Genomic DNA, 24,527 nt, shown 5'->3' with positions numbered 1-24,527 from the left:
GATAAGGATTATTAATTATCTGTCGACCCTAAGTTAATCACTCTGGTTGAATCTGATCCTCTTCACGGTTATGAGTCTAAAACGGTTGTAGCACATCTTACCAAACTGCACGATATAGCCACCCCTATTCATGAGTGAGGAAAAGAACCGCCACTACTATGTCCTTAAGTTGTTTCCTTTCTCGCTAAAGGATGATGCTAAGACTTGGTTCACTTCTCTTGCTCCTTGTTGTGTGGTTAGTCCCCAGGATATGATCTACTACTTCTCTGAAAAATATTTCCCTGCCCATAAGAAGCAAGCTACCTTGCAGGAAATATACAACTTTGCGCAAGTTGAAGAAGAGATTCTCCCACAAGCTTGGGGGAGGCTCGTCCAGCTACTGAATGCTTTGCCCAATCACGCTCTTGCGAATAATGAAATACTTTATATGTTCTATAATGGACTAACCGATGCTTCTAAGGACCACCTAGATAGTTGTGTCGGTTGTGTTTTTAGGGAACGAACTGTTGAACAAGCTGAGATCCTATTGAATAATATCTTGTGCAGTGAGAATGCTTGGACTATTCCCGAACCACCTCTAAAGCCAACTCCTAAGAAAAGAGGTACTCTATTCCTTAGTCCTGAAGATATGCAAGAAGCTAAGAAATCTATGAAAGAGAAAGGCATTAAATCTGAAGATGTCAAAAATCTACCACCTATCGAAGAGATCCACGGTCTTGATAACCCGATACAGGTAGTAGACGTAAATTCTCTTCGTAGATTGAATGGAGTGATATTCCTTTTGACAAACCTGCACTACTGGAATTCAGAATTTTCCCGTCTGCTAGGCCTTTGCCGTCTGCTGACACATGGCAAAGGTACTCTTAGCCGTCAGCTGCCACAGTGCTGACGGCAAACAGGTGGGTGATGACAAAACTCTATTTTGTCGTCGGCCACCTCTTTGCCGTCCGCTGGCGGATGGCAAAGAAGCCCTGTGCGGACGGAAAACGCCCCCCCAAACGGCTGACACCCCACCCCACCCACCCCTCCCCTTTGCTGTCTGCCTGGGGGCCTTTGACGTCCGCCTGGGAGCGCGGCGGACGGCAAAGGGGACGGCGGCCCACCAACCCAACCCCAACCCGATGCCTCCCCCCCGGGAACTTTGCCGTCTGCCTGGGGGGGCCTTTGTCGTCTGCCTGGGAGAGCGGCAGACGGCAAAGGCGCGGCGGCCCACCAAATACACTCACGCCCGCCCCCCTCCAACTGACGCTTCCCGCCCACCACAGTGCTCGAATCCCCCACCGCGTGCGCCGCCACCTGCTGATGTCCCGCGCCGCCTGCCCCGCGTCGCCTGCCCGCGCGGCTGCCCTGCACCGCCTCCTCCCCGCGCCGCCTGCCCCGCGCCGCTACCGCGCACCGCCTCTTCCCTGCACCGCCTGCCCCGCGCCGCCTCCTCCCCGCGCCGCCTCCTCCTCTATGGTTGTCCTCCCTGCGCCATCCTCATCGCCCGGCTGGCCCCCTCCCGTGAGTCCCTATTTTTTTTTCTTTTTCGTATAATTTGTTAATTAGTTTAGTTAGGTTAGTTGTTAATTACATAATGTTAATTAGGTTAGTTAGGTTAGTTGTTAGTGGTAATGCTCATTAAAATTTTGGATCTTGTTCGTGTTAGTTGTTAGTTTGTAGGTTAGTTAATTAGTAGATTTAGTGGTATTTTAGTTAGTTGTACATTATGTTTAGTTAGTTGTTATATTTAGTTAGTTAATTAATAGATTTTGTAGGTAGTTTAACTACGGACAAGAACATCGCATTATGATCCCGGAATACTACCCCACCACCACCATTTGTTCCTTGCTTTGAGACCGCGCCATCGGAGTTTATTTTTGGATAGTTTTTGGCTCCGGCTATGACACCCTTGTCTCGTTCGCTGCTTTCCAATCTGACAGTTGCACCTTCAGAGAATATATTATTGCATGTGGCTCTTGCAGCTTCCGCCCCTACCTTGTGTTGTTTTTGGCGAGCCATAGCCCGTAAGTAGCCTGTAGCATGAGCTCCTCCTCATGGTCAGTAGCGGCAGCGACCGTTCAAGCAACCAAGATGAGAGAGCCTTTTGGGAGGTCAAATTAACCGGTGGACTAGCCACCATCACGCCCAGCTCGTCTTTCATCAGTTGCCAGAATGTGACCGAGTGTTGACTAGTAGTAGATTCTGTTAATTAGTAGATTTAGTAGGTAGTTTAGTGGTAGATTATGTTTTGTTAATTAGTGGTAGCTAGATTCTTTTTTAGTTACTTAGTGGTAGATTCTATACGTTAGTTAATTAGTGGGAGGTCAAATTAGCCGGTGCACTATGTTCTGGTGTGTGTGCTTCCACCGGACAAAGCAATGAAATTTTGAAACATCACTGTCAACCATAATATTCTCAACAACCACCGACGCCACTCACCCTCGACCCCCGACCCCCTACCCCGACCCCCGACGCCACTGACCCCCAACTCCCGAGCCCCGACACCTCTTCGTCCTCTTATTGACCGAAAAGACACCAACCCCCGACGCTAGTGACCCTCGACCCCCGATGACACTGACCCACATACTTATGAGTTAGGTAACATAGTTATGTTAATTATAAAAACATCGTATTTCTGTTGATCGTGTGAATTACAATGTGCACTTGTTCGACGACCTCCACATGCGTTGGACGAGCTCGGCCCTTGCGTTTGGGGTGAGCATGAATGACTTCCCCTCCTACCCCCTTAATTTTCTCTGCCCGTTCTTTGTGCCGATGAAACTTGCTAGCTATAGGTTTCTTAAATCATGAGTATGTGTGACAAGTATGTGTCTCCCGTTCGAAAGTGCTACATCTATAAATATGCATTTATTTGCATATTTATAACCGCCATCCTTTCGAATTGTCCAACATTATCCATGGACAGCCCGAGTATGTGTAGATTGGGTTCGTTTTCCCGTATGCTGTGCTCTGGATCCGATGCAGAATTTCATCAGTGCCCCCATGTTGTTCTCCGGGTACACATCCTCTCTGCTTATTGCCGAGACCTGTATGAGGAGAACAGCGGGGAGGTGCTGCCGAAATTCTGTGTCGTATTTGGAGCAGGGCATGGGAAAACGAACCCAATCTACACATACTCGGGTGGGATTAGGACATATCTTTACCTATTAGCATGTAGGTTGCATGGACGTAATAAAATTGACAAACCTGATTAGCGTTTGAATATAGATAATGAATTATATATTTATTTCTTGTGCCCCCATAGGTAGCTAGGCAACATGAGTGATCGTGCTTGGATGTACACTGGTCACCCTAGTCAGAAAGACATGACCCATGAATGGTTAACAAAAACCAGGGGGTTTGTGAGAGCCGCATTTGCAAATGGCCAGCAAAAAACATGGTGCTGCTATCCCAACTGTGACAACTAGAAAAAGCAGACAGAGTTTGAAATGGGTAAACACCTGCAGAAGTGGGGTTTTATGCCTAACTATACGGTGTGGATTTTTCATGGTGAGTCTGACCAACGTGCCAGACTGAGATGATTCGTCGTCGCACCGACGAGCATGGTACTGGGATTGAAGACATGGTGCAAGACTTTGATGATGCTCGGGATCCGGACGATGAGATGGAGGAATCTGCCAAGGCCTTCTATGGAATGTTGGAGTCTTCAAAACGTCCTCTCCACGAGCAGACTGAGCTTTGTCAGCTGGATGCCATCGCGCAAGTAATGGCTCTGAAGGCTCATTTCAACCTAGGCAGACAATGCTATGACGCGATGATGACGATATTTGGACGCTTTCTACCCAAAGGCCATGTACTGCGTGCAAACCTGTACCAGTCAGAGAAAATCCTCCGTGTACTTAAGATGCCCTAAGAGAAGATACATGCATGTGAGAATGGATGTGCCTTATTTAGGCTTGAGTATGCGGCCTTGAACTATTGCCCCATTTGGAATTCTTCCAGGTATACTGTGGTAGATAATGGTATCGGTGAGAAGAATCAGACCAAAATCCCCATTAGTGTTCTTCGGTATCTGCCAATCGTACCAAGACTTCAATGTCTTTTCATTGTCGAAGAGACGGCCAGAAAGATGATATGGCACAAATTGGGAAAAAGAACAGACCTAGATGCGGATGGGAACAAGATGCTGGTACACACTTCAGATGGTTTTGCATGGAGGCACTTTGATGCATTACATAAGGATAAATCAGAAGATCCAAGGAAACCTAGAGTTGCCATCAGCATGGATGGGTTCAATGTGTATGGTATGACGGCAGCACAATACAGTTGTTGGCTTGTATTTGTCATTCCACTAAATTTGCCACCCGGAGAGATTAGGAAAAGAAAGAACATTTTCCTGACATTGATAATTCAAGAGCCCAACTATCCGGGGAAGAATATGAATGTCTACATGGAGCCGATTAAGGATGAGTTGCAAGAAGCCTGGGATAATGGGATCAAGACCTACGACGCGGCTACCAAAACAAATTTCAAATTGCATGTGTGGTACATGTACTCGACGCATGATTATCCGGCGTTTGCGTTATTCACTGGCTGGTGTGTGCATGGAAGGTTCCCGTGCACCACATGCAAGGCAGCTCTTCAGTTCCATTGGTTGCAGGCTGGTCGCAAGTATTCTTGCTTGGACATGCATAGACAATTCCTGCATCCTGACCATAAGCAGAAAAGCCAAGAATAATTTCATCAGAGGTAGAGTTGTCAAAAACACTACACCAGCTGCGTTGACAGGCCAATAGACCCCTTGATCAGTTAAACGCTCTCGAGCCTGATCCTTTGCGTCCAGGATACTTCAAAGGGTATAATACGGAACATGCCTGGACTCACAAGTCATGCTTATGGGATCTGCCTTACTTCAAAGACCTCCTTTGCCCACACAACATCGACGTGATGCACACTGAAAAGAATATTGCGGAGGCCATTTTTGGTACATTGTTCGGCATAGAGGGGAAGTCAAAAGATAATCCTAAGGCTACAATCAACCTGGAGGCTCTATGTGATAGACCGTTGCAAAATTGCAACAATGGAAAGGAAAGCAAAGCATAGCGAAGCCAAAGGCATGGTTCAATCTTGAAACGCCAGCTATGAGGGAAATGCTATTGTGGGTGAAAATACGGTTTATGTTCCCCGGTGGGTATGCTGCGAATCTAAAGAGGGGAGCGAGTCTTGAGAAATTGAAAATATTTGGTCTCAAGAGTCATGACTGGCACATATGGATTGAGAGGGTAATGACGGTGATGTTGCGTGACTTTATCCCTGAGGATGAATGGCTAGTACTGGCAGAGCAGAGCTATTTCTTCCGTTCTCTTTGTGCGAAAGAACTATCGCCTGGCGTGCTAGATGAAATGGAAGAGTTGGCGCCGGAGTTGATCTGCAAATTAGAAAAGATCTTTCCACCGAGCTTCTTTAATTCAATGCAACATTTGATTTTGCATCTCCCGACCGAGGAAAGAATGGGGGCCGTTCAAAATCAATGGTGCTACTCAACTGAGAGGATGCAGAAGACGCTTCGAGCTAAGTGTAAAAATAAACATAGAATTGAAGCATCGATGGCCGAGGCATTCATTACTGAGGAGGCGGCAAACTTCGTGGCAGCACACTACGAAGGCAAAAATCATCATTTGCATAACCCGAAGCCTCTGTACAATCATGGCGATCCAAAAAAAGTTCGATCCAACCTCAGCCTTATCAAAGGTAAGCTCGCACCATCCGGTGCTTTGAAAGGGAAATCATTGGATGTCGAATAATGGCGGACCATTTCATTGTATATCTTAACCAACCTAACAGAAGTGCGGCCGTACATCGAGTAAGTTCTCGGTAAATTATTGTTCCGCAACTTCTAATTGCTTTGAACTACTCTTATTCCCGGATATTTGATATAGTCGATATGTCGCCGAATTCTCGAATGGAGCGGTCATCGAAAAGGATTCCGTCGAAGAGTATGAGCTTCTCGCAAAGCAAGGAGGCGACTATCCCGGTTTCATCTCTTGGTTCAAACAAAGGGTAATTAATTACCATTAAGGGCTCATTTGATTTCTTGGTCTAATTTGTGGCTAATGCATCCATTCTTTTGTATTAAACTTGTAGGCTGATGCAGAGTCTATGGGCGCCGAGTTGAGACAAGTCGCTAATGGTTTTGACTATAAGGTTCGTTCATTTGAAAAATACAACATCAACGGGTATCACTTTCGTACCTTTGGCAAAGAGCTATCTATGCCCGACCTAAAGACTACAAATTGTTCTGTCTCTGCTATCGGCGAAGGAGACACCGAGTATTATGGAAGAGTTGAAGCAATTTATGAACTTCTATTCTATGGTGAAAACCCATCCACTGTCGTAGTCTTAAAATGTTATTGGTTTGAGCCGAGGGAGACTAGAAGGACTCATGAAAATATAGGACTAGTCGAAATCAACCAAAACACCCACTTAGATGTTCCCGTTGTCTATATTACGGCTCAACAAGCGACACAAGTTTTCAATCTACCGTGGGCCTGCGAAACTGGTCCAAATCTCAAAGGTTGGGATATCGTTTATGAAGTGCCACCACATTTTAGACCACCTACCCTCAATGAAGAGGACTACGAACCTCACATTAACCCAGCCACATATGAAGGAGAATTCTTCCAAGAAACACGTATGTCCAAGAAACATTTCAAGAACCGCTCTACTTCACCCCACAACATTGAAGTAGACAGCGACAGTGAATCCGTCTTCACCCCTGAGCCCGAACAGGAAGAGCTGGAAGAAGAAGAGGTTACTACTGCGGATGACCTGTCACTTCTTGACCGATGACATAATGGTGGCCTTCCACATGTTCTTCGTGATAGTGATGATGATGATGCATTTATTCATGATAGTGATGATCATGATGCATTTATTGACCCCGAAGCATATATAGACGAGCACGATTGTTATTAGTTCATGTTAGGTATTCAACTATTATACTATATATGAATTTCGAGTTCATGTTAGGTATTCAATTTTTATTAGTCATGTTGGTATTTATGACGATGATACACTTAAATTATATACATTTTATTACTCATATTGGTATTTATGTTGTACTAATTTCATTTACTCTTTTTCATGACATGTGTTGAAAGATGGTGGGAAAGGGTCGAAAGCACTCCGCGGCTCCTTCTTCATCGACGGGTGATGGGATGGGTATTTCCATTCCTGCCTCGCCTCTTCGGAGAGTGTTTCTCTCTACTATGCAAGGAGTGCCCCCCCGTGAGAGGAGGTCGACCCCCCATGAAGCGGAGAGGTACTAAAGGTACACGTTGTATTCATGTTGGTATTTATGCTGTACTCATGTTGTATGCATATTGGTATTTATATACATTTTATTACTCATGGTGGTATTTATGTTGTACTAAAGGTACACGTGGCCGTGGGAGAGGTAGGGCGGTGGCTGTCACGCCTTTTGAGGTGGAGGCTACACAGTCTCCGCCAGCAGCCCAAGATGATTCACCTTTGCACATGACTTCTAGGGTGGACTCGTCTGAGGTAGAGGCTACACGGTCTCCGGTTCACGAGCCTCGGGTCGACGAGCCTTCGACCCACGAGACTCGTGTCCGAGAGGCTTCGTTCCAGGCAACTCTGGAGCAAAGCAGGGATGAGGGTACGTCCCCAGAGACCAAGTGGGATACCTGGGCTGAGCCAAGTGGCCATGCTCGTAGCAACGAGGAGCTGGGTGAGGGGGCTACCGTCTACCAGCGTGGTAGTTCGGGGCTCCCGCTCGTGCCGGCGACCCCCGAGCAGAGGTGGTCGATTAGGCCAAATGGGGACAAGTAAGTTAATTTACTCTTATTTAACCTTTTGCCTTCACGTTTTCTCAAATATCCAATGTTTTGGCTTGAATTTGTCATACCGTAGGGGTTGGATTGTTCCCAAGGGTGTCTGCAAGCCCGACAACGTCCTTGGTGTGCTTTGCCGTAAAAACTTCCCAGGGTTTGTTACGTTGCTCGGCCGGGAGCGAGAGGTAGGAATGACCTGGGAGCACTACATGGGTGCCCCGTCCCCGTCGGAGGTGGAGATCGACGGTGATTTGTGCCACACGAGGGCCAACATGGTGATCCGACAGTTCTGGGTAATTTCTCCTTCACACAATTATAAATCAACCATAGCTAGTTATTGTACTAATCGGTGTTGTCTCGTTTGCAGACCTACTACAAGTGTGAGGAGGGATAGGAGGAGGACGCGACAAAGGTTATCGAAACCGAATGTCACCGCCTAATTCAAAACTTTCGGCACGAGGCTCCGGTGTAGGCTGTTCGAGACTACTATGCCACGTGGCTTATTAGGATTGACAAGGCGAAGTGCCGTGATTCTAAGATGGAGAAGGAGCATTACATGAAGGTAATTACATATTATTAAGGCTTTGCAATTAGTTTCCTTGATTTTGTTCTTACACGCTCAAATTTCTCTTTATTAACTTAGGTGCCCCCGAGATGGTGTGTGGATAAGATGGATTGTTGGGAGGCCTTGGTGGATCAGTGGTGCTCTGAAACGTGGGAGGCCAGCCACAACAACGCCAAGGAGAGGCGTGGAAAAACGGTTGGTGTGCCACACCATCATGGGAGCGTAAACTTAATCCAATTTGGTGAGAACTGGGTATGTGGTTTGCTTCATGCATCACGCAATTCATTCTTAATGCTATCTTGAGCCCTTTACTAATACAATTTTCCGCTCTCTCTCTTTTAGGCGCGTCACAATAAGACGGAGGTGCCACAGATATACGACCTGTATGCGATGGCCCATACTGACTCGTACAAGAAGGTCAAGGCATTCTATGAGTCTGACCTCGAGCATCCAGAAAACTTCACCAACATCTCTTGCTACCACAAGATCGTGAAGTATAGAGATCACGGGAAGGCGAGGAAAGGGGAGGACTTTAACCCGAGCGAGGGGCCTATTGATCTAGAGCCGGTGATGATAGCTGGCAACGGGAGGCCCCATGGCTCGATCGCCATTGGAGACAGACTTATACGTTGTCCTAGCACTCTCCTGCAGATAAAGGCACGCAAAACGAGCTCCCGTCCGGAGATAACACCTTGTCCATGGCCAGTCGAGCTCGCCATCGAGGTTAGTTTAATGGACTCAACTATCTTTCCGCATTATGTTGTGCGTCGGAACCAATATGATAACATTGCTAACAATGAGCTGTGTTGCAGGCTGCTATTCAGAAAGAGAGAAAGGCAATGCAGGCCGCTATGGCGGAGAAGGATAAGGAGATGAGGGAGCTGGAGGAGAGGACAAATGCATTGGTGGAGGCGGAGAGGGCACGAAATGATGGATCTAACAAGGCCATATACGAGCTCTTCGTCGTAAGTTTCTTCTTCATGTTATTTCAAATCTTGCATTTTAATGTCCGTTTCATTAATAAATAAAAAGTTTGACTTGTCGAAACCAAATGTACAGTCTATGTGCGAGAAGAGCGGCCAAGTCCCTCCGCCGATGCCAGTCATTAACATGGCGGGGACGCTGAGTTTCATTTCACTGCAATGATCTTAAGAGTGTCCTCATGCTAACCACACATTGCAAATGATGTTTGGTGCAGAATATCTCCTGAAACGCATCGCACGACCCTTCTATAGTGGAGCCTTCTCCAGGGCAGCCTTCTCTAGGTGAAACAAGCCAGAGCCACCATGCTTCACCGCCGTGATGACGATAATGGTATGTTATTTCTAGTGTTTTAATAAAAATTAGCTAGGCTTCCACCTAAATGACATAATTTGCTTAGTTAGCTCCAAAATGGTCTATTTAATAGAACATGACCTATACTTAGCTAATTATCCTCGAAATGACATAATTAGCTCCAAAAAGGCATTCCTAGCTAATTTAGCCACAAGAAGGGGGAAATAGGAGAAGAAAGAGGAAAAATGGAAGGAAGGAAGAAGAAGAAGAAGAGAAGAAGAAGGATAAGAAGGAGGAGAAGAAGGAGAAGGAGCTCCTTCTCCTTCTTCTTCCTCCTTCTTCGTCCTTCTCCTTCTCCTTCTTCTTTTCTTCTTCTTCTCCTCTTCATTCTCCTTCTCCTCCTCCTCCTCCTTCTTTTACTTCTTCTTCTCTTCTTGCTTCTTCTCTTTCTCTTCTTCTACGTAGATTAGACTCATCCAAGAAAGACTAAATTGGCTAATTATCCTACAAAATGACATAATTAGCTTAGTTAGCTCCTAAATGACCTATTTAATAAAAAATGACCTATAGTTAGCTAAGTTCTCTCCTAAATGAGATAATAAGGCTTACGTAACTGCAAGATGACCTATTCCCCCTAACTTTGGTATTAAATGGCCTATAATTAGCCTAGCTAGATCCAAAATGGCTTAATAAGCATAGTTTGCTCTGGAATGACCTATTTTACCCAAGTTAGCTCCGAAACAACCTATAGTTAACTAGGCTTCCACCTAAATGACATAATTAGCTTAGTTAGCTCCAAAATGGTCTATTTAATAAAACATGACCTATACTTAGCTAATTATCCTCGAAATGACATAATTAGCTCCAAAAAGGCATTCTTAGCTAATTTAGCCCGAAGAAGGGGACAAGAGGAGAAGAAAGAGGAAAAATGAAAGGAAGGAAGAAGAAGAAGAAGAGAAGAAGAAGGATAAGAAGAAGGAGAAGAAGGAGGAGAAGAACGAGAAGGAGCACCTCCTTCTCCTTCTTCTTCCTCTTTCTTCCCCCTTCTCCTTCTCCTTCTTCTTTTCTTCTTCTTCTCCACTTCCTTCTCCTTCTCCTCCTCCTCCTCCTCCTCCTTTTTCTTCTTTTACTTCTTGTTATCTTCTTGCTTCTTCTCTTTCTCTTCTTCTACGTAGCTTAGGCTCATCCAAGAAAGACTAAATTGGCTAATTATCCTACAAAATGACATAATTAGCTTAGTTAGCTCCTAAATGACCTATTTAATAAAAAATGACCTATAGTTAGCTAAGTTCTCTCCTAAATGACATAATAAGGCTTACGTAGCTGCAAGATGACCTATTCCCCCTAACTTAGGTATTAAATGGCCTATAATTAGCCTAGCTAGATCCAAAATGGCTTAATAAGCATAGTTTGCTCTAGAATGACCTATTTTACCCAAGTTAGCTCCGAAACAACCTATAGTTAGCTGGGCTTCCACCTAAATGACATAATTAGCTTACTTATCTCCAAAATGGTCTATTTAATAAAGCATGACCTATACTTAGCTAATTATCCTCAAAATGACATAATTAGCTCCAAAAAGGCATTCTTAGCTAATTTAGCCCGAAGAAGGGGACAAAAGGAGAATAAAGAGGAAAAATGAAAGGAAGGAAGAAGAAGAAGAAGAGAAGAACAAGGATAAATAGCAGGACAAGAAGGAGGAGAAGAAGGAGAAGGAGCTCCTCCTTCTCCTTCTTCTTCATCCTTCTCCTTCTCCTTCTTCTTTTCTTCTTCTTCTCCTCTTCCTTCTCCTTCTCCTCCTCCTCCTCCTTCTTCTTCTTTTACTTCTTCTTCTTTTACTTCTTCTTCTCTTCTTGATTCTTCTCTTTCTCTTCTTCTACGTAGCTTAGACTCATCCGAGAAAGACTAAATTGGCTAATTATCCTAGAAAACGACATAATTAGCTTAGTTAGCTCCTAAATGACCTATTTAATAAAAAATGACCTATAGTTAGCTAAGTTCTCTCCTAAATGAAATAATAAGGCTTACGTAGCTATAAGATGACCTATTCCCCCTAACTTAGGTATTAAATGACCTATAATTAGCCTAGCTAGATCCAAAATGGCTTAATAAGCATAGTTTGCTCCGGAATGACCTATTTTACCCAAGTTAGCTCCGAAACGACGTATAGTTAGCTAGGCTTCCACCTAAATGACATAATTAGCTTAGTTAGCTCCAAAATGATCTATTTAATAAAACATGACATGTACTTAGCTAATTATCCTCGAAATGACATAATTAGCTTCAAAGAGGCACTCTTCGCTAATTTAGCCCGAAGAAGGGGACAAGAGTAGAAGAAAGAGGAAAAATGAAAGGAAGGAAGAAGAGAAGAAGAGAAGAAGAAGAAGACAAGAAGAAGGATAAGAAGATGGAGCGGAAGGAGGAGGAGAAGGAGAAGGAGCTCCTCCTTCTCCATCTTCTTCCTCATTATTCCTTCTTCTCCTTCTCTTTCTTTTCTTCTTCTTCTCCTCTTCCTGCTCCTCCTCCTCCTCCTCCTTCTCCTTATTTTACTTCTTCTTCTCTTCTTGCTTCGTCTCTTTCTCTTCTTATGCGTAGCTTAGACTCATCCAAGAAAGACTAAATTGGCTAATTATCCTACAAAATGACATAATTAGCTTAGTTAGCTCCTAAATTACCTATTTAGTAAAAAATGACCTATAGTTAGCTAAGTTCTCTCCTAAATGACATAATAAGGCTTACGTAGGTGCAAGATGACCTATTCCCCCTAACTTAGGTATTAAATGGCCTATAATTAGCCTAGCTAGATCCAAAATGGCTTAATAAGAATAGTTTGCTCCGGAATGACCTATTTTACCCAAGTTAGCTCTGAAACAACCTATAGTTAGCTAGGCTTCAGCCTAAATGACATAATTAGCTTACTTAGCTCCAAAATGGTCTATTTAGTAACACATGACCTATGTTTAGCTAATTATCCTCGAAATGACATAATTAGCTCTAAAAAGGCATTCTGAGCTAATTTAGCCCGAAGATGGGGACAAGAGGAGAAGAAAGAGGAAATATGAAAGGAAGGAAGAAGAATAAGAAGAGAAGAAGAAGAACAGAAGAAGAAGGATAAGAAGAAGGAGAGGAAGGAGAAGGAGCTCCTCCTTCTCCTTCTCCTTCTTCTCCTCCTTCTTCCTCCTTCTCCTTCTCCTTCTTCTTTTCTTCTTCTTCTCCTCTTCCTTGTCCTTCTCCTCCTCGTCCTCCTCCTTCTTCTTTTACTTCTTCTTCTCTTCTTCCTTCTTCTCTTTCTCTTCTTCTACGTAGCTTAGACTCATCCAAGAAAGACTAAATTGGCTAATTATCTTACAAAATGACATAATTAGCTTAGTTAGCTCCTAAATGACCTATTTAATAAAAATGACCTATAGTTAGCTAAGTTCTCTCCTAAATGACATAATAAGGCTTACGTAGCTGCAAGATGACATATTCCCCCTAACTTAGGTATTAAATGGCCAATAATTAGCCTAGCTGGATCCAAAATGGCTTAATAAGCATAGTTTGCTTCGGAATGACCTATTTTACCCAAGTTAGCTCCGAAACGACCTATAGTTAGCTAGGCTTCCACCTAAATGACATAATTAGCTTAGTTAGCTCCAAAATGGTCTATTTAATAAAGCATGACTTATACGTAGCTAATTAGCCTCGAAATGACATAATTAGCTCCAAAAAGGCATTCTTAGCTAATTTAGCCCGAAGAAGGGGACAAGAGGAGAAGAAAGATGAAAAATGAAAGGAAGAAAGAAGAAGAAGAAGAGAAGAAGAAGGATAAGAAGAAAGAGAAGAAGGAGGAGAAGAACGAGAAGGAGCTCCTCCTTCTCCTTCTTGTTCCTCTTTCTTCCTCCTTCGACTTCTCCTTCTTCTTTTATTCTTCTTCTCCACTTCATTCTCCTTCTCCTCCTCCTCCTCCTCCTCCTCCTCCTTTTTCTTATTTTACTTCTTCTTATCTTCTTGCTTCTTCTCTTTCTCTTCTTCTACGTAGCTTAGACTCATCCAAGAAAGACTAAATTGGCTAATTATCCTACAAAATGACATAATTAGCTTAGTTAGCTCCTAAATGACCTATTTAATAAAAATGACCTATAGTTAGCTAAGTTCTCTCCTAAATGACATAATAAGGCTTACGTAGCTGCAAGATGACCTATTGCCCCTAACTTAGGTATTAAATGGCCTATAATTAGCCTAGCTAGATCCAAAATGGCTTAATAAGCATAGTTTGCTCCGGAATGACCTATTTTACCCAAGTTAGCTCCGAAACGACCTATAGTTAGCTGGGCTTCCACCTAAATGACATAATTAGCTTACTTAGCTCCAAAATGGTCTATTTAATAATGCATGACCTATACTTAGCTAATTATCCTCGAAATGACATAATTATCTCCAAAAAGGCACTCTTAGCTAATTTAGCCCGAAGAAGGGGACAAGAGGAGAATAAAGAGGAAAAATGAAAGGAAGGAAGAAGAAGAAGAAGAGAAGAAGAAGAAGACAAGAAGAAGGATAAGAAGAAGGACAAGAAGGAGGAGAAGGAGGAGACTCCTTCTCCTTCTTCTTCCTCCTTCTTCCTCCTTCTTTTCTTCTTCTTCTCCTCTTCCTTCTCCTTCTCCTCCTCCTCCTCCTTCTTCTTCTTTTACTTCTTCTTCTCTTCTTGATTCTTCTCTTTCTCTTCTTCTACGTAGCTTAGACTCATCCGAGAAAGACTAAATTGGCTAATTATCCTAGAAAACGACATAATTAGCTTAGTTAGCTCCTAAATGACCTATTTAATAAAAAAATGACCTATAGTTAGCTAAGTTCTCTCCTAAATGAAATAATAAGGCTTACGTAGCTATAAGATGACCTATTCCCCCTAACTTAGGTATTAAATGACCTATAATTAGCCTAGCTAGATCCAAAATGGCTTAATAAGCATAGTTTGCTCCGGAATGACCTATTTTACCCAAGTTAGCTCCGAAACGACCTATAGTTAGCTAGGCTTCCACCTAAATGACATAATTAGCTTAGTTAGCTCCAAAATGATCTATTTAATAAAACATGACATATACTTAGCTAATTATCCTCGAAATGACATAATTAGCTCCAAAGAGGCATTCTTCGCTAATTTAGCCCGAAGAAGGGGACAAGAGGAGAAGAAAGAGGAAAAATGAAAGGAAGGAAGAAGAGAAGAAGAGAAGAAGAAGAAGAGAAGAAGAAGGATAAGAAGATGGAGCGCTAGGAGGAGAAGAAAGAGAAGGAGCTCCTCCTTCTCCTTCTTCTTCCTCATTATTCCTTCTTCTCCTTCTCTTTCTTTTCTTCTTCTTCTCCTCTTCCTTATCCTCCTCCTCCTCCTCCTTCTTCTTATTTTACTTCTTCTTCTCTTCTTGCTTCGCCTCTTTCTCTTCTTCTACGTAGCTTAGACTCATCCAAGAAAGACTAAATTGGCTAATTATCCTACAAAATGACATAATTAGCTTAGTTAGCTCCTAAATTACGTATTTAGTAAAAAATGACCTATAGTTAGTTAAGTTCTCTCCTAAATGACATAATAAGGCTTACGTAGCTGCAAGATGACCTATTCCCCCTAACTTAGGTATTAAATGGCCTATAATTAGCCTAGCTAGATCCAAAATGGCTTAATAAGAATAGTTTGCTCCGGAATGACCTATTTTACCCAAGTTAGCTCCGAAACAACCTATAGTTAGCTAGGCTTCAGCCTAAATGACATAATTAGCTTACTTAGCTCCAAAATGGTCTATTTAATAAAACATGACCTATGCTTAGCTAATTATCCTCGAAATGAAATAATTAGCTGTAAAAAGGCATTCTGAGCTAATTAAGCCCGAAGATGGGGACAAGAGGAGAAGAAAGAGGAAATATGAAAGGAAGGAAGAAGAATAAGAAGAGAAGAAGAAGAACATAAGAAGAAGGATAAGAAGAAGGAGAAGAAGGAGAAGGTGCTCCTCCTTCTCCTTCTTCTCCTTCTTCTCCTCCTTCTTCCTCCTTCTCCTTCTCCTTCTTCTTTTCTTCTTCTTCTCCTCTTCCTTCTCCTTCTTCTCCTCGTCCTCCTCCTTCTTCTTTTACTTCTTCTTCTCTTCTTGCTTCTTCTCTTTCTCTTCTTCTACTTAGCTTAGACTCATCCAAGAAAGACTAAATTGGCTAATTATCCTACAAAATGACATAATTAGCTTAGTTAGCTCCTAAATGACCTATTTAATAAAAAATGACCTATAGTTAGCTAAGTTCTCTCCTAAATGACATAATATGGCTTACGTAGCTATAAGATGACCTATTCCCCCTAACTTAGGTATTAAATGACCTATAATTAGCCTAGCTAGATCCAAAATGGCTTAATAAGCATAGTTTGCTCCGGAATGACCTATTTTACCCAAGTTAGCTCCGAAACGACGTATAGTTAGCTAGGCTTCCACCTAAATGACATAATTAGCTTAGTTAGCTCCAAAATGATCTATTTAATAAAACATGACATGTACTTAGCTAATTATCCTCGAAATGACATAATTAGCTTCAAAGAGGCACTCTTCGCTAATTTAGCCCGAAGAAGGGGACAAGAGTAGAAGAAAGAGGAAAAATGAAAGGAAGGAAGAAGAGAAGAAGAGAAGAAGAAGAAGACAAGAAGAAGGATAAGAAGATGGAGCGGAAGGAGGAGAAGAAGGAGAAGGAGCTCCTCCTTCTCCTTCTTCTTCCTCATTATTCCTTCTTCTCCTTCTCTTTCTTTTCTTCTTCTTCTCCTCTTCCTTCTCCTCCTCCTCCTCCTCCTCCTTCTTATTTTACTTCTTCTTCTCTTCTTGCTTCGTCTCTTTCTCTTCTTATGCGTAGCTTAGACTCATCCAAGAAAGACTAAATTGGCTAATTATCCTACAAAATGACATAATTAGCTTAGTTAGCTCCTAAATTACCTATTTAGTAAAAAATGACCTATAGTTAGCTAAGTTCTCTCCTAAATGACATAATAAGGCTTACGTAGCTGCAAGATGACCTATTCCCCCTAACTTAGGTATTAAATGGCCTATAATTAGCCTAGCTAGATCCAAAATGGCTTAATAAGAATAGTTTGCTCCGGAATGACCTATTTTACCCAAGTTAGCTCCGAAACAACCTATAGTTAGCTAGGCTTCAGCCTAAATGACATAATTAGCTTACTTAGCTCCAAAATGGTCTATTTAGTAACACATGACCTATGTTTAGCTAATTATCCTCGAAATGACATAATTAGCTCTAAAAAGGCATTCTGAGCTAATTTAGCCCGAAGATGGGGACAAGAGGAGAAGAAAGAGGAAATATGAAAGGAAGGAAGAAGAATAAGAAGAGAAGAAGAAGAACAGAAGAAGAAGGATAAGAAGAAGGAGAAGAAGGAGAAGGAGCTCCTCCTTCTCCTTCTCCTTCTTCTCCTCCTTCTTCCTCCTTCTCCTTCTCCTTCTTCTTTTCTTCTTCTTCTCCTCTTCCTTCTCCTTCTCCTCCTCGTCCTCCTCCTTCTTCTTTTACTTCTTCTTCTCTTCTTCCTTCTTCTCTTTCTCTTCTTCTACGTAGCTTAGACTCATCCAAGAAAGACTAAATTGGCTAATTATCCTACAAAATGACATAATTAGCTTAGTTAGCTCCTAAATGACCTATTTAATAAAAATGACCTATAGTTAGCTAAGTTCTCTCCTAAATGACATAATAAGGCTTACGTAGCTGCAAGATGACATATTCCCCCTAACTTAGGTATTAAATGGCCTATAATTAGCATAGCTGGATCCAAAATGGCTTAATAAGCATAGTTTGCTTCGGAATGACCTATTTTACCCTAGTTAGCTCCGAAACGACCTATAGTTAGCTAGGCTTCCACCTAAATGACATAATTAGCTTAGTTAGCTCCAAAATGGTCTATTTAATAAAGCATGACTTATACGTAGCTAATTAGCCTCGAAATGACATAATTAGCTCCAAAAAGGCATTCTTAGCTAATTTAGCCCGAAGAAGGGGACAAGAGGAGAAGAAAGATGAAAAATGAAAGGAAGAAAGAAGAAGAAGAAGAGAAGAAGAAGGATAAGAAGAAAGAGAAGAAGGAGGAGAAGAACGAGAAGGAGCTCCTCCTTCTCCTTCTTCTTCCTCTTTCTTCCTCCTTCGACTTCTCCTTCTTCTTTTATTCTTCTTCTCCACTTCATTCTCCTTCTCCTCCTCCTCCTCCTCCTCCTCCTTTTTCTTCTTTTACTTCTTCTTATCTTCTTGCTTCTTCTCTTTCTCTTCTTCTACGTAGCTTAGACTCATCCAAGAAAGACTAAATTGGCTAATTATCCTACAAAATGACATAATTAGCTTAGTTAGCTCCTAAATGACCTATTTAATAAAAATGACCTATAGTTAGCTAAGTTCTCTCCTAAATGACATAATAAGGCTTACGTAGCTGCAAGATGACCTATTGCCCCTAACTTAGGTATTAAATGGCCTATAATTAGCCTAGCTAGATCCAAAATGGCTTAATAAGCATAGTTTGCTCCGGAATGACCTATTTTACCCAAGTTAGCTCCGAAACGACCTATAGTTAGCTGGGCTTCCACCTAAATGACATAATTAGCTTACTTAGCTCCAAAATGGTCTATTTAATAATGCATGACCTATACTTAGCTAATTATCCTCGAAATGACATAATTATCTCCAAAAAGGCACTCTTAGCTCATTTAGCCCGAAGAAGGGGACAAGAGGAGAATAAAGAGGAAAAATGAAAGGAAGGAAGAAGAAGAAGAAGAGAAGAAGAAGAAGACAAGAAGAAGGATAAGAAGAAGGACAAGAAGGAGGAGAAGAAGGAGAAGGAGCTCCTCCTTCTCCTTCTTCTTCCTCCTTCTTCCTCCTTCTTTTATTCTTCTTCTCCTCTTCCTTCTCCTCCTCCTCCTCCTCCTCCTTCTTCTTCTTTTACTTCTTCTTCTCTTCTTGATTCTTCTCTTTCTTTTCTTCTACGTAGCTTAGACTCATCCGAGAAAGACTAAATTGGCTAATTATCCTAGAAAACGACATAATTAGCTTAGTTAGCTCCTAAATGACCTATTTAATAAAAAATGACCTATAGTTAGCTAAGTTCTCTCCTAAATGAAATAATAAGGCTTACGTAGCTATAAGATGACCTATTCCCCCTAACTTAGGTATTAAATGACCTATAATTAGCCTAGCTAGATCCAAAATGGCTTAATAAGCATAGTTTGCTCCGGAATGACCTATTTTACCCAAGTTAGCTCCGAAACGACCTATAGTTAGCTAGGCTTCCACCTAAATGACATAATTAGCTTAGTTAGCTCCAAAATGATCTATTTAATAAAACATGACATATACTTAGCTAATTATCCTCGAAATGACATAATTAGCTCCAAAGAGGCATTCTTCGCTAATTTAGCCCGAAGAAGGGGACAAGAGGAGAAGAAAGAGGAAAAATGAAAGGAAGGAAGAAGAGAAGAAGAGAAGGAGAAGAAGAGAAGAAGAAGGATAAGAAGATGGAGCGCAAGGAGGAGAAGAAAGAGAAGGAGCTCCTCCTTCTCCTTCTTCTTCCTCATTATTCCTTCTTCTCCTTCTCTTTCTTTTCTTCTTCTTCTCCTCTTCCTTATCCTCCTCCTCCTCCTCCTTCTTCTTATTTTACTTCTTCTTCTCTTCTTGCTTCGTCTCTTTCTCTTCTTCTACGTAGCTTAGACTCATCCAAGAAAGACTAAATTGGCTAATTATCCTACAAAATGACATAATTAGCTTAGTTAGCTCCTAAATTACGTATTTAGTAAAAAATGACCTATAGTTAGTTAAGTTCTCTCCTAAATGACATAATAAGGCTTACGTAGCTGCAAGATGACCTATTCCCCCTAACTTAGGTATTAAATGGCCTATAATTAGCCTAGCTAGATCCAAAATGGCTTAATAAGAATAGTTTGCTCCGGAATGACCTATTTTACCCAAGTTAGCTCCGAAACAACCTATAGTTAGCTAGGCTTCAGCCTAAATGACATAATTAGCTTACTTAGCTCCAAAATGGTCTATTTAATAAAACATGACCTATGCTTAGCTAATTATCCTCGAAATGAAATAATTAGCTGTAAAAAGGCATTCTGAGCTAATTAAGCCCGAAGATGGGGACAAGAGGAGAAGAAAGAGGAAATATGAAAGGAAGGAAGAAGAATAAGAAGAGAAGAAGAAGAACAGAAGAAGAAGGATAAGAAGAAGGAGAAGAAGGAGAAGGTGCTCCTCCTTCTCCTTCTTCTCCTTCTTCTCCTCCTTCTTCCTCCTTCTCCTTCTCCTTCTTCTTTTCTTCTTCTTCTCCTCTTCCTTCTCCTTCTTCTCCTCGTCCTCCTCCTTCTTCTTTTACTTCTTCTTCTCTTCTTGCTTCTTCTCTTTCTCTTCTTCTACTTAGCTTAGACTCATCCAAGAAAGACTAAATTGGCTAATTATCCTACAAAATGACATAATTAGCTTAGTTAGCTCCTAAATGACCTATTTAATAAAAAATGACCTATAGTTAGCTAAGTTCTCTCCTAAATGACATAATATGGCTTACGTAGCTGCAATATGACCTATTCCCCCTATCTTAGGTATTAAATGGCCTATAATTAGCCTAGCTAGATCCAAAATGGCTTAATAAGCATAGTTTGCTACGGAATGACCTATTTTACCCGAGTTAGCTCCAAAACGACCTATAGTTAGCTAAGCTTCCACCTAAATGACATAATTAGCTTAGTTAGCTCCAAAATGGTCTATTTAATAAAGCATGACCTATACTTAGCTAATTATCCTCGAAATGACATAATTAGCTCCAAAAAGGCATTCTTAGCTAATTTAGCCCGAAGAAGGGAACAAGAGGAGAAGACAGAGGAAAAATGAAAGGAAGGAAGAAGAAGGAGAAGGGGGAAGAAGAAGGAGAAGGAGAAGGAGGAGAGAAGCTCCTTCTCCTTCTTCTCCTCCTTCTTCTCCTTGTTCTTGTCCTTCTTCTTTTCTTCTTCTTCTCCTTCTCCTCCTCCTTCTCCTTCTCCTTCTCCTCCTCCTCCTCCTTCTTCTTCTTTTTATTCTCCTTCTTCTTCCCTTCTTGCTTCGTCTCTTTCTTCTTCTACGTAGGTTATTTTCCGCAACAAAGACATACTTACCTAATTATCCTCCGAAATGACATAATTAGCATAGTTAGGTAAAAACATCGTAAGAATCTTGGTTATCTCATTAAAATGACTAATTTAGCTCCAAAATGACATAATAAGGTCAAAATGGATTAATAATCATAGTTACCTACAAAATGACATAATAAGGCTATGTAGCTAAGTTATGTCCTAAATGACCTATTTTATCCAAGTTAGCTCTAGAATGACCTATACTTAGCTAAGTTATGTCCTAAATGACATAATGAGGCTATGTAGCTCCAAGATGACCTATTCCGACATATACTTATCTATTAAATGGCCTATACTTAGCTAATTTCTATCCTAAATAACCTATATACTTCTTCATCTAGTATTATTCTTCTAACTTTCTTATTTGTCATTTTGCAGATTACATTCACTTCACGAGAAGCTTGGGTTATATTGATGGAATGCTTGAAGATGATTTCTTGTAGCATGGCTTCACGGAAGCTTGTATTGAAACTATTGTAGTATATGGATATATATGAAACTTTGTATGCATGTGGATGAAATTGGTGTAATATATGGTTTGGTATGGACGGAACTTGCACAATATGTATGTACTATGGAAGAAAGTTATTTTAATATGGTTATGAGTATGGAAAGAAATTTATTTAAGTCATATATATATATATCTTGATTATCGTGAAAAATGCTGGATATAATAAGAAATAAAATAAAAAGGGGTTGGTTCCCCCCTTTGCCATCTGCCCTGTCACATCCCTGGAACCCTAACCAAGGTTTAGCATTGTGCTCATATCTTCTTTGCATTGCATCCAAGAGAATTGCAACAAGAACAAGCAAGTGGTGAAGGAAACACTCAAAAACCCTAGCCACTTCTCAAATTCAAAGGAATTATAAACTTGTTCAAATCAATGAACTCAAAATGGCCTCATGAAAAGTTCAACTTTTCTGATAAATCATGGAAGCAAATAAGCAATGAAGAAAACCATTTTCATAACACTTTTGGCATTTTAAATAAGCAAATAAGCAAGTTTAAAATTTGAATTCAAAAACTTTAAGTTTTCAAAAATGTTGAAAACTCCAGGAATGGTTGGATATATTCCAACAAATATTCTGGTGTGTCCAAAATAGTTTTTACAAACTATTTTGGAGCTGAAATAAATAGCAAATCAAATAGTTAGCGAAACAGAAACAAAACAGAAAAAAGGAGGAAAGAATTACCTGTCGCTCACCTCAGCCCAGGCCGAGTCACGCTGTCGACTTCCTCCTCGCCAGTAGGAGCAGGAGGAGGCCGCCGCGACGCTGCGCGCCTCCACGCAGCTCTCTGCCTGCCTGGCCGCCGCTTCGCGCTGGCGAGCATGGGGATAACCTCCCCGGGCACGTATCTCTCCATTCCCGTGCTCCATCTTCCCCCTCTCCTCTCGGTTCTTCCGATCCCCACTGCCGCCATTGACAGGAGCTCGAGCTCGAGCTGCCCGTGCCCCTAACCACAGGATCTTCCTCCCGAGTTTCCCATTAGCTCCGCCTCGACGAGCTGGTCCTCCCTGCAGAAGCCGAAGCCTCCCCGAGCCCTGCAACGCCCATGGCACCGCTGTCTTCAACCTTCGGCCGCCGGCGAGCTCTGCTCGATTCGTTGCCCTCAGCACTTCCCCTAGCCGTCTAAGCCCTCCTTTGCACTCCTCGTGAGCTTGTGTAGCTTTCCCCTAAGTTTTGCCCGTCGATCTCCTCCTCTAGACCTAGTTCCACCGGAGCCCGACGAGGACCGCCGCTGCAGCTCATCGCCGGTAGCCCTTCGGTGAAGGGTTGGTCCGTCTGAGGCCACCAGCAGCCTCAGGACATGACGTAGATGCTTTAGGAGTCCAGCCCTGCATGATTTGACCTTGTGTTCGATGACTTTGACGATGGCCGAACTTGGTCGCCGCAGAGCTCGTCGCCGGCGTCGATTCCGGCCACCCCAGCCACTGGGGTTTGCCCCATCGTGCATGCCGTCGAGTGGCCGTTCTCCCCATGGTCTCCGCCGTGCGTTTGGTCGTCGGAGGCGAGTTTCCGATGCCCTCCGTCGTACTGGTGGTCGCCGGAGGCTCCCCGCCGGCGAGGATGACATCGCCGCCGGTGGATCTCAGCTGGTCTGAGCCACTGACGTGTGGGGCCAGCCTCTGGATAATTTGGACTAATAAAAATAAAATCAAATAAACTAATAAGTCACTCACATGTGGGTCTAGTGAGGTTAATTAGCTATTTAAGATTAAAACTAATCTAAAACTGTCCAGAGTCACTGACTAGTGGGTCCCACTGGTTAGGTATGACTTTCAATGGCCAGTCGAACCTGCTGATGTCATGCTGATGCAGTAAAGAGTTTTCTGATTTAAAAGAATTCCAAAAAAATGCAAAAATCATAGAAATTATTTATATATGAAAATCATAGAAAAATCCAAGGAATCTCAACATGTCATTTTTAAAAATTAATCTGTAACTCCAATGAAAATAATTTATATATGAAAAATTATCAGAAAAATCCAAGGAATCTCAACATGTCATTTTCAAACATGTTTGAAAATGTTACTGATCCCAAACATATAGAATAATGAATAAGTTAAATATTATATATACTTTAGAGATGGAATTCGTAAATCATTTGAATTCCACTTCAAATGATATGATCAAACATTGTTCTATCACAAACCAGCAACCTAATATGTCTTTTCCATGCATGTTAAAAATAAGTTGATCTGAGCATCAAGTCGAATCAATTAAAATGGTATTCGAGAATACCTCGTTTGAAGTGATATTTGAGTTTGATTCAAATCAACTTCAAACCTACTAAATGTTAACTATAATCATATACCACCTTGCATCCTGATGCCATGCTCATGCATCATCTTGTTTCATATGTTTGTTATTGATTGTTGTCATTCCTTTCGGTAGGCTCCGCTCCTCCGGATTCCACCGAATATCCGACTGACAGATATTGTCCCTCCTCTGAGCATCAAGGCAAGCAACCATTTTGATCATCCCGATAAATCCCATGTTCTCACTCCTGCACTTACTTATTGCATTAGGATCAAATGCTTCAAATGCTTTTGCCACGTTAGTTGAACCCACTTCCTTTGCATGACCTATCCTTGTCACAGTAAATAGCTGAACCATGCAACCTAGCATACCTGGTAGTTGCTTGAGCCATGATGTGCCTTATCCAGCTATGCATGCTATGCTTAGAGTTGTGTATGGTCTGTCATCTAGGAGATGAACAGAATTGTGAGAATGTGTTTAGTAAGTAAAGGTTGTGTGTTGAACCTGATTTGGTAAAGGTACCGGTGAAAGGCTGTGTAGGAGTACATGGTGGGTTGTTTCATTGGAACCGTCCTTAGGAACTGAGTTCCGTGTATGTAATCCAAGACTAGATACTACCACACATTGGGATACTTAATTGACCCTCTCGACTTATTAATCGCTTAGTACTCGGTCTAGGAGTTGCAAGTAGTTTCTGGTGTTTATAGTCATGCTGGAGGCCGCGCATAGCGCTGACCTGAGAGGTGGGCTGTGATGCGGTAGGCAGTGGCACGGTGTACCAAGTGGCACCCGGATGGTGGGCTTGGGAACCCTGCGCACATCGTTTGAGGCCGTGGCGGAAACCTCGGCCGGACTTCCGTGCGAGTTACTCTCAGATAGGCGATAAACCTGGACTAGGTACTAATGTGGTTAACGGTCGTGGCCGACTCTCTCGCTGGGCTTCCGCTTGAAGGTTGCCGAGGTGCATGACGTGCACATGGC

Source organism: Hordeum vulgare, chromosome 3H (genome assembly GCF_904849725.1).
Source record: "Hordeum vulgare subsp. vulgare chromosome 3H, MorexV3_pseudomolecules_assembly, whole genome shotgun sequence".
NCBI lineage: Eukaryota > Viridiplantae > Streptophyta > Magnoliopsida > Poales > Poaceae > Hordeum > Hordeum vulgare.
Note: the sequence above shows the minus strand (reverse complement) of the source record.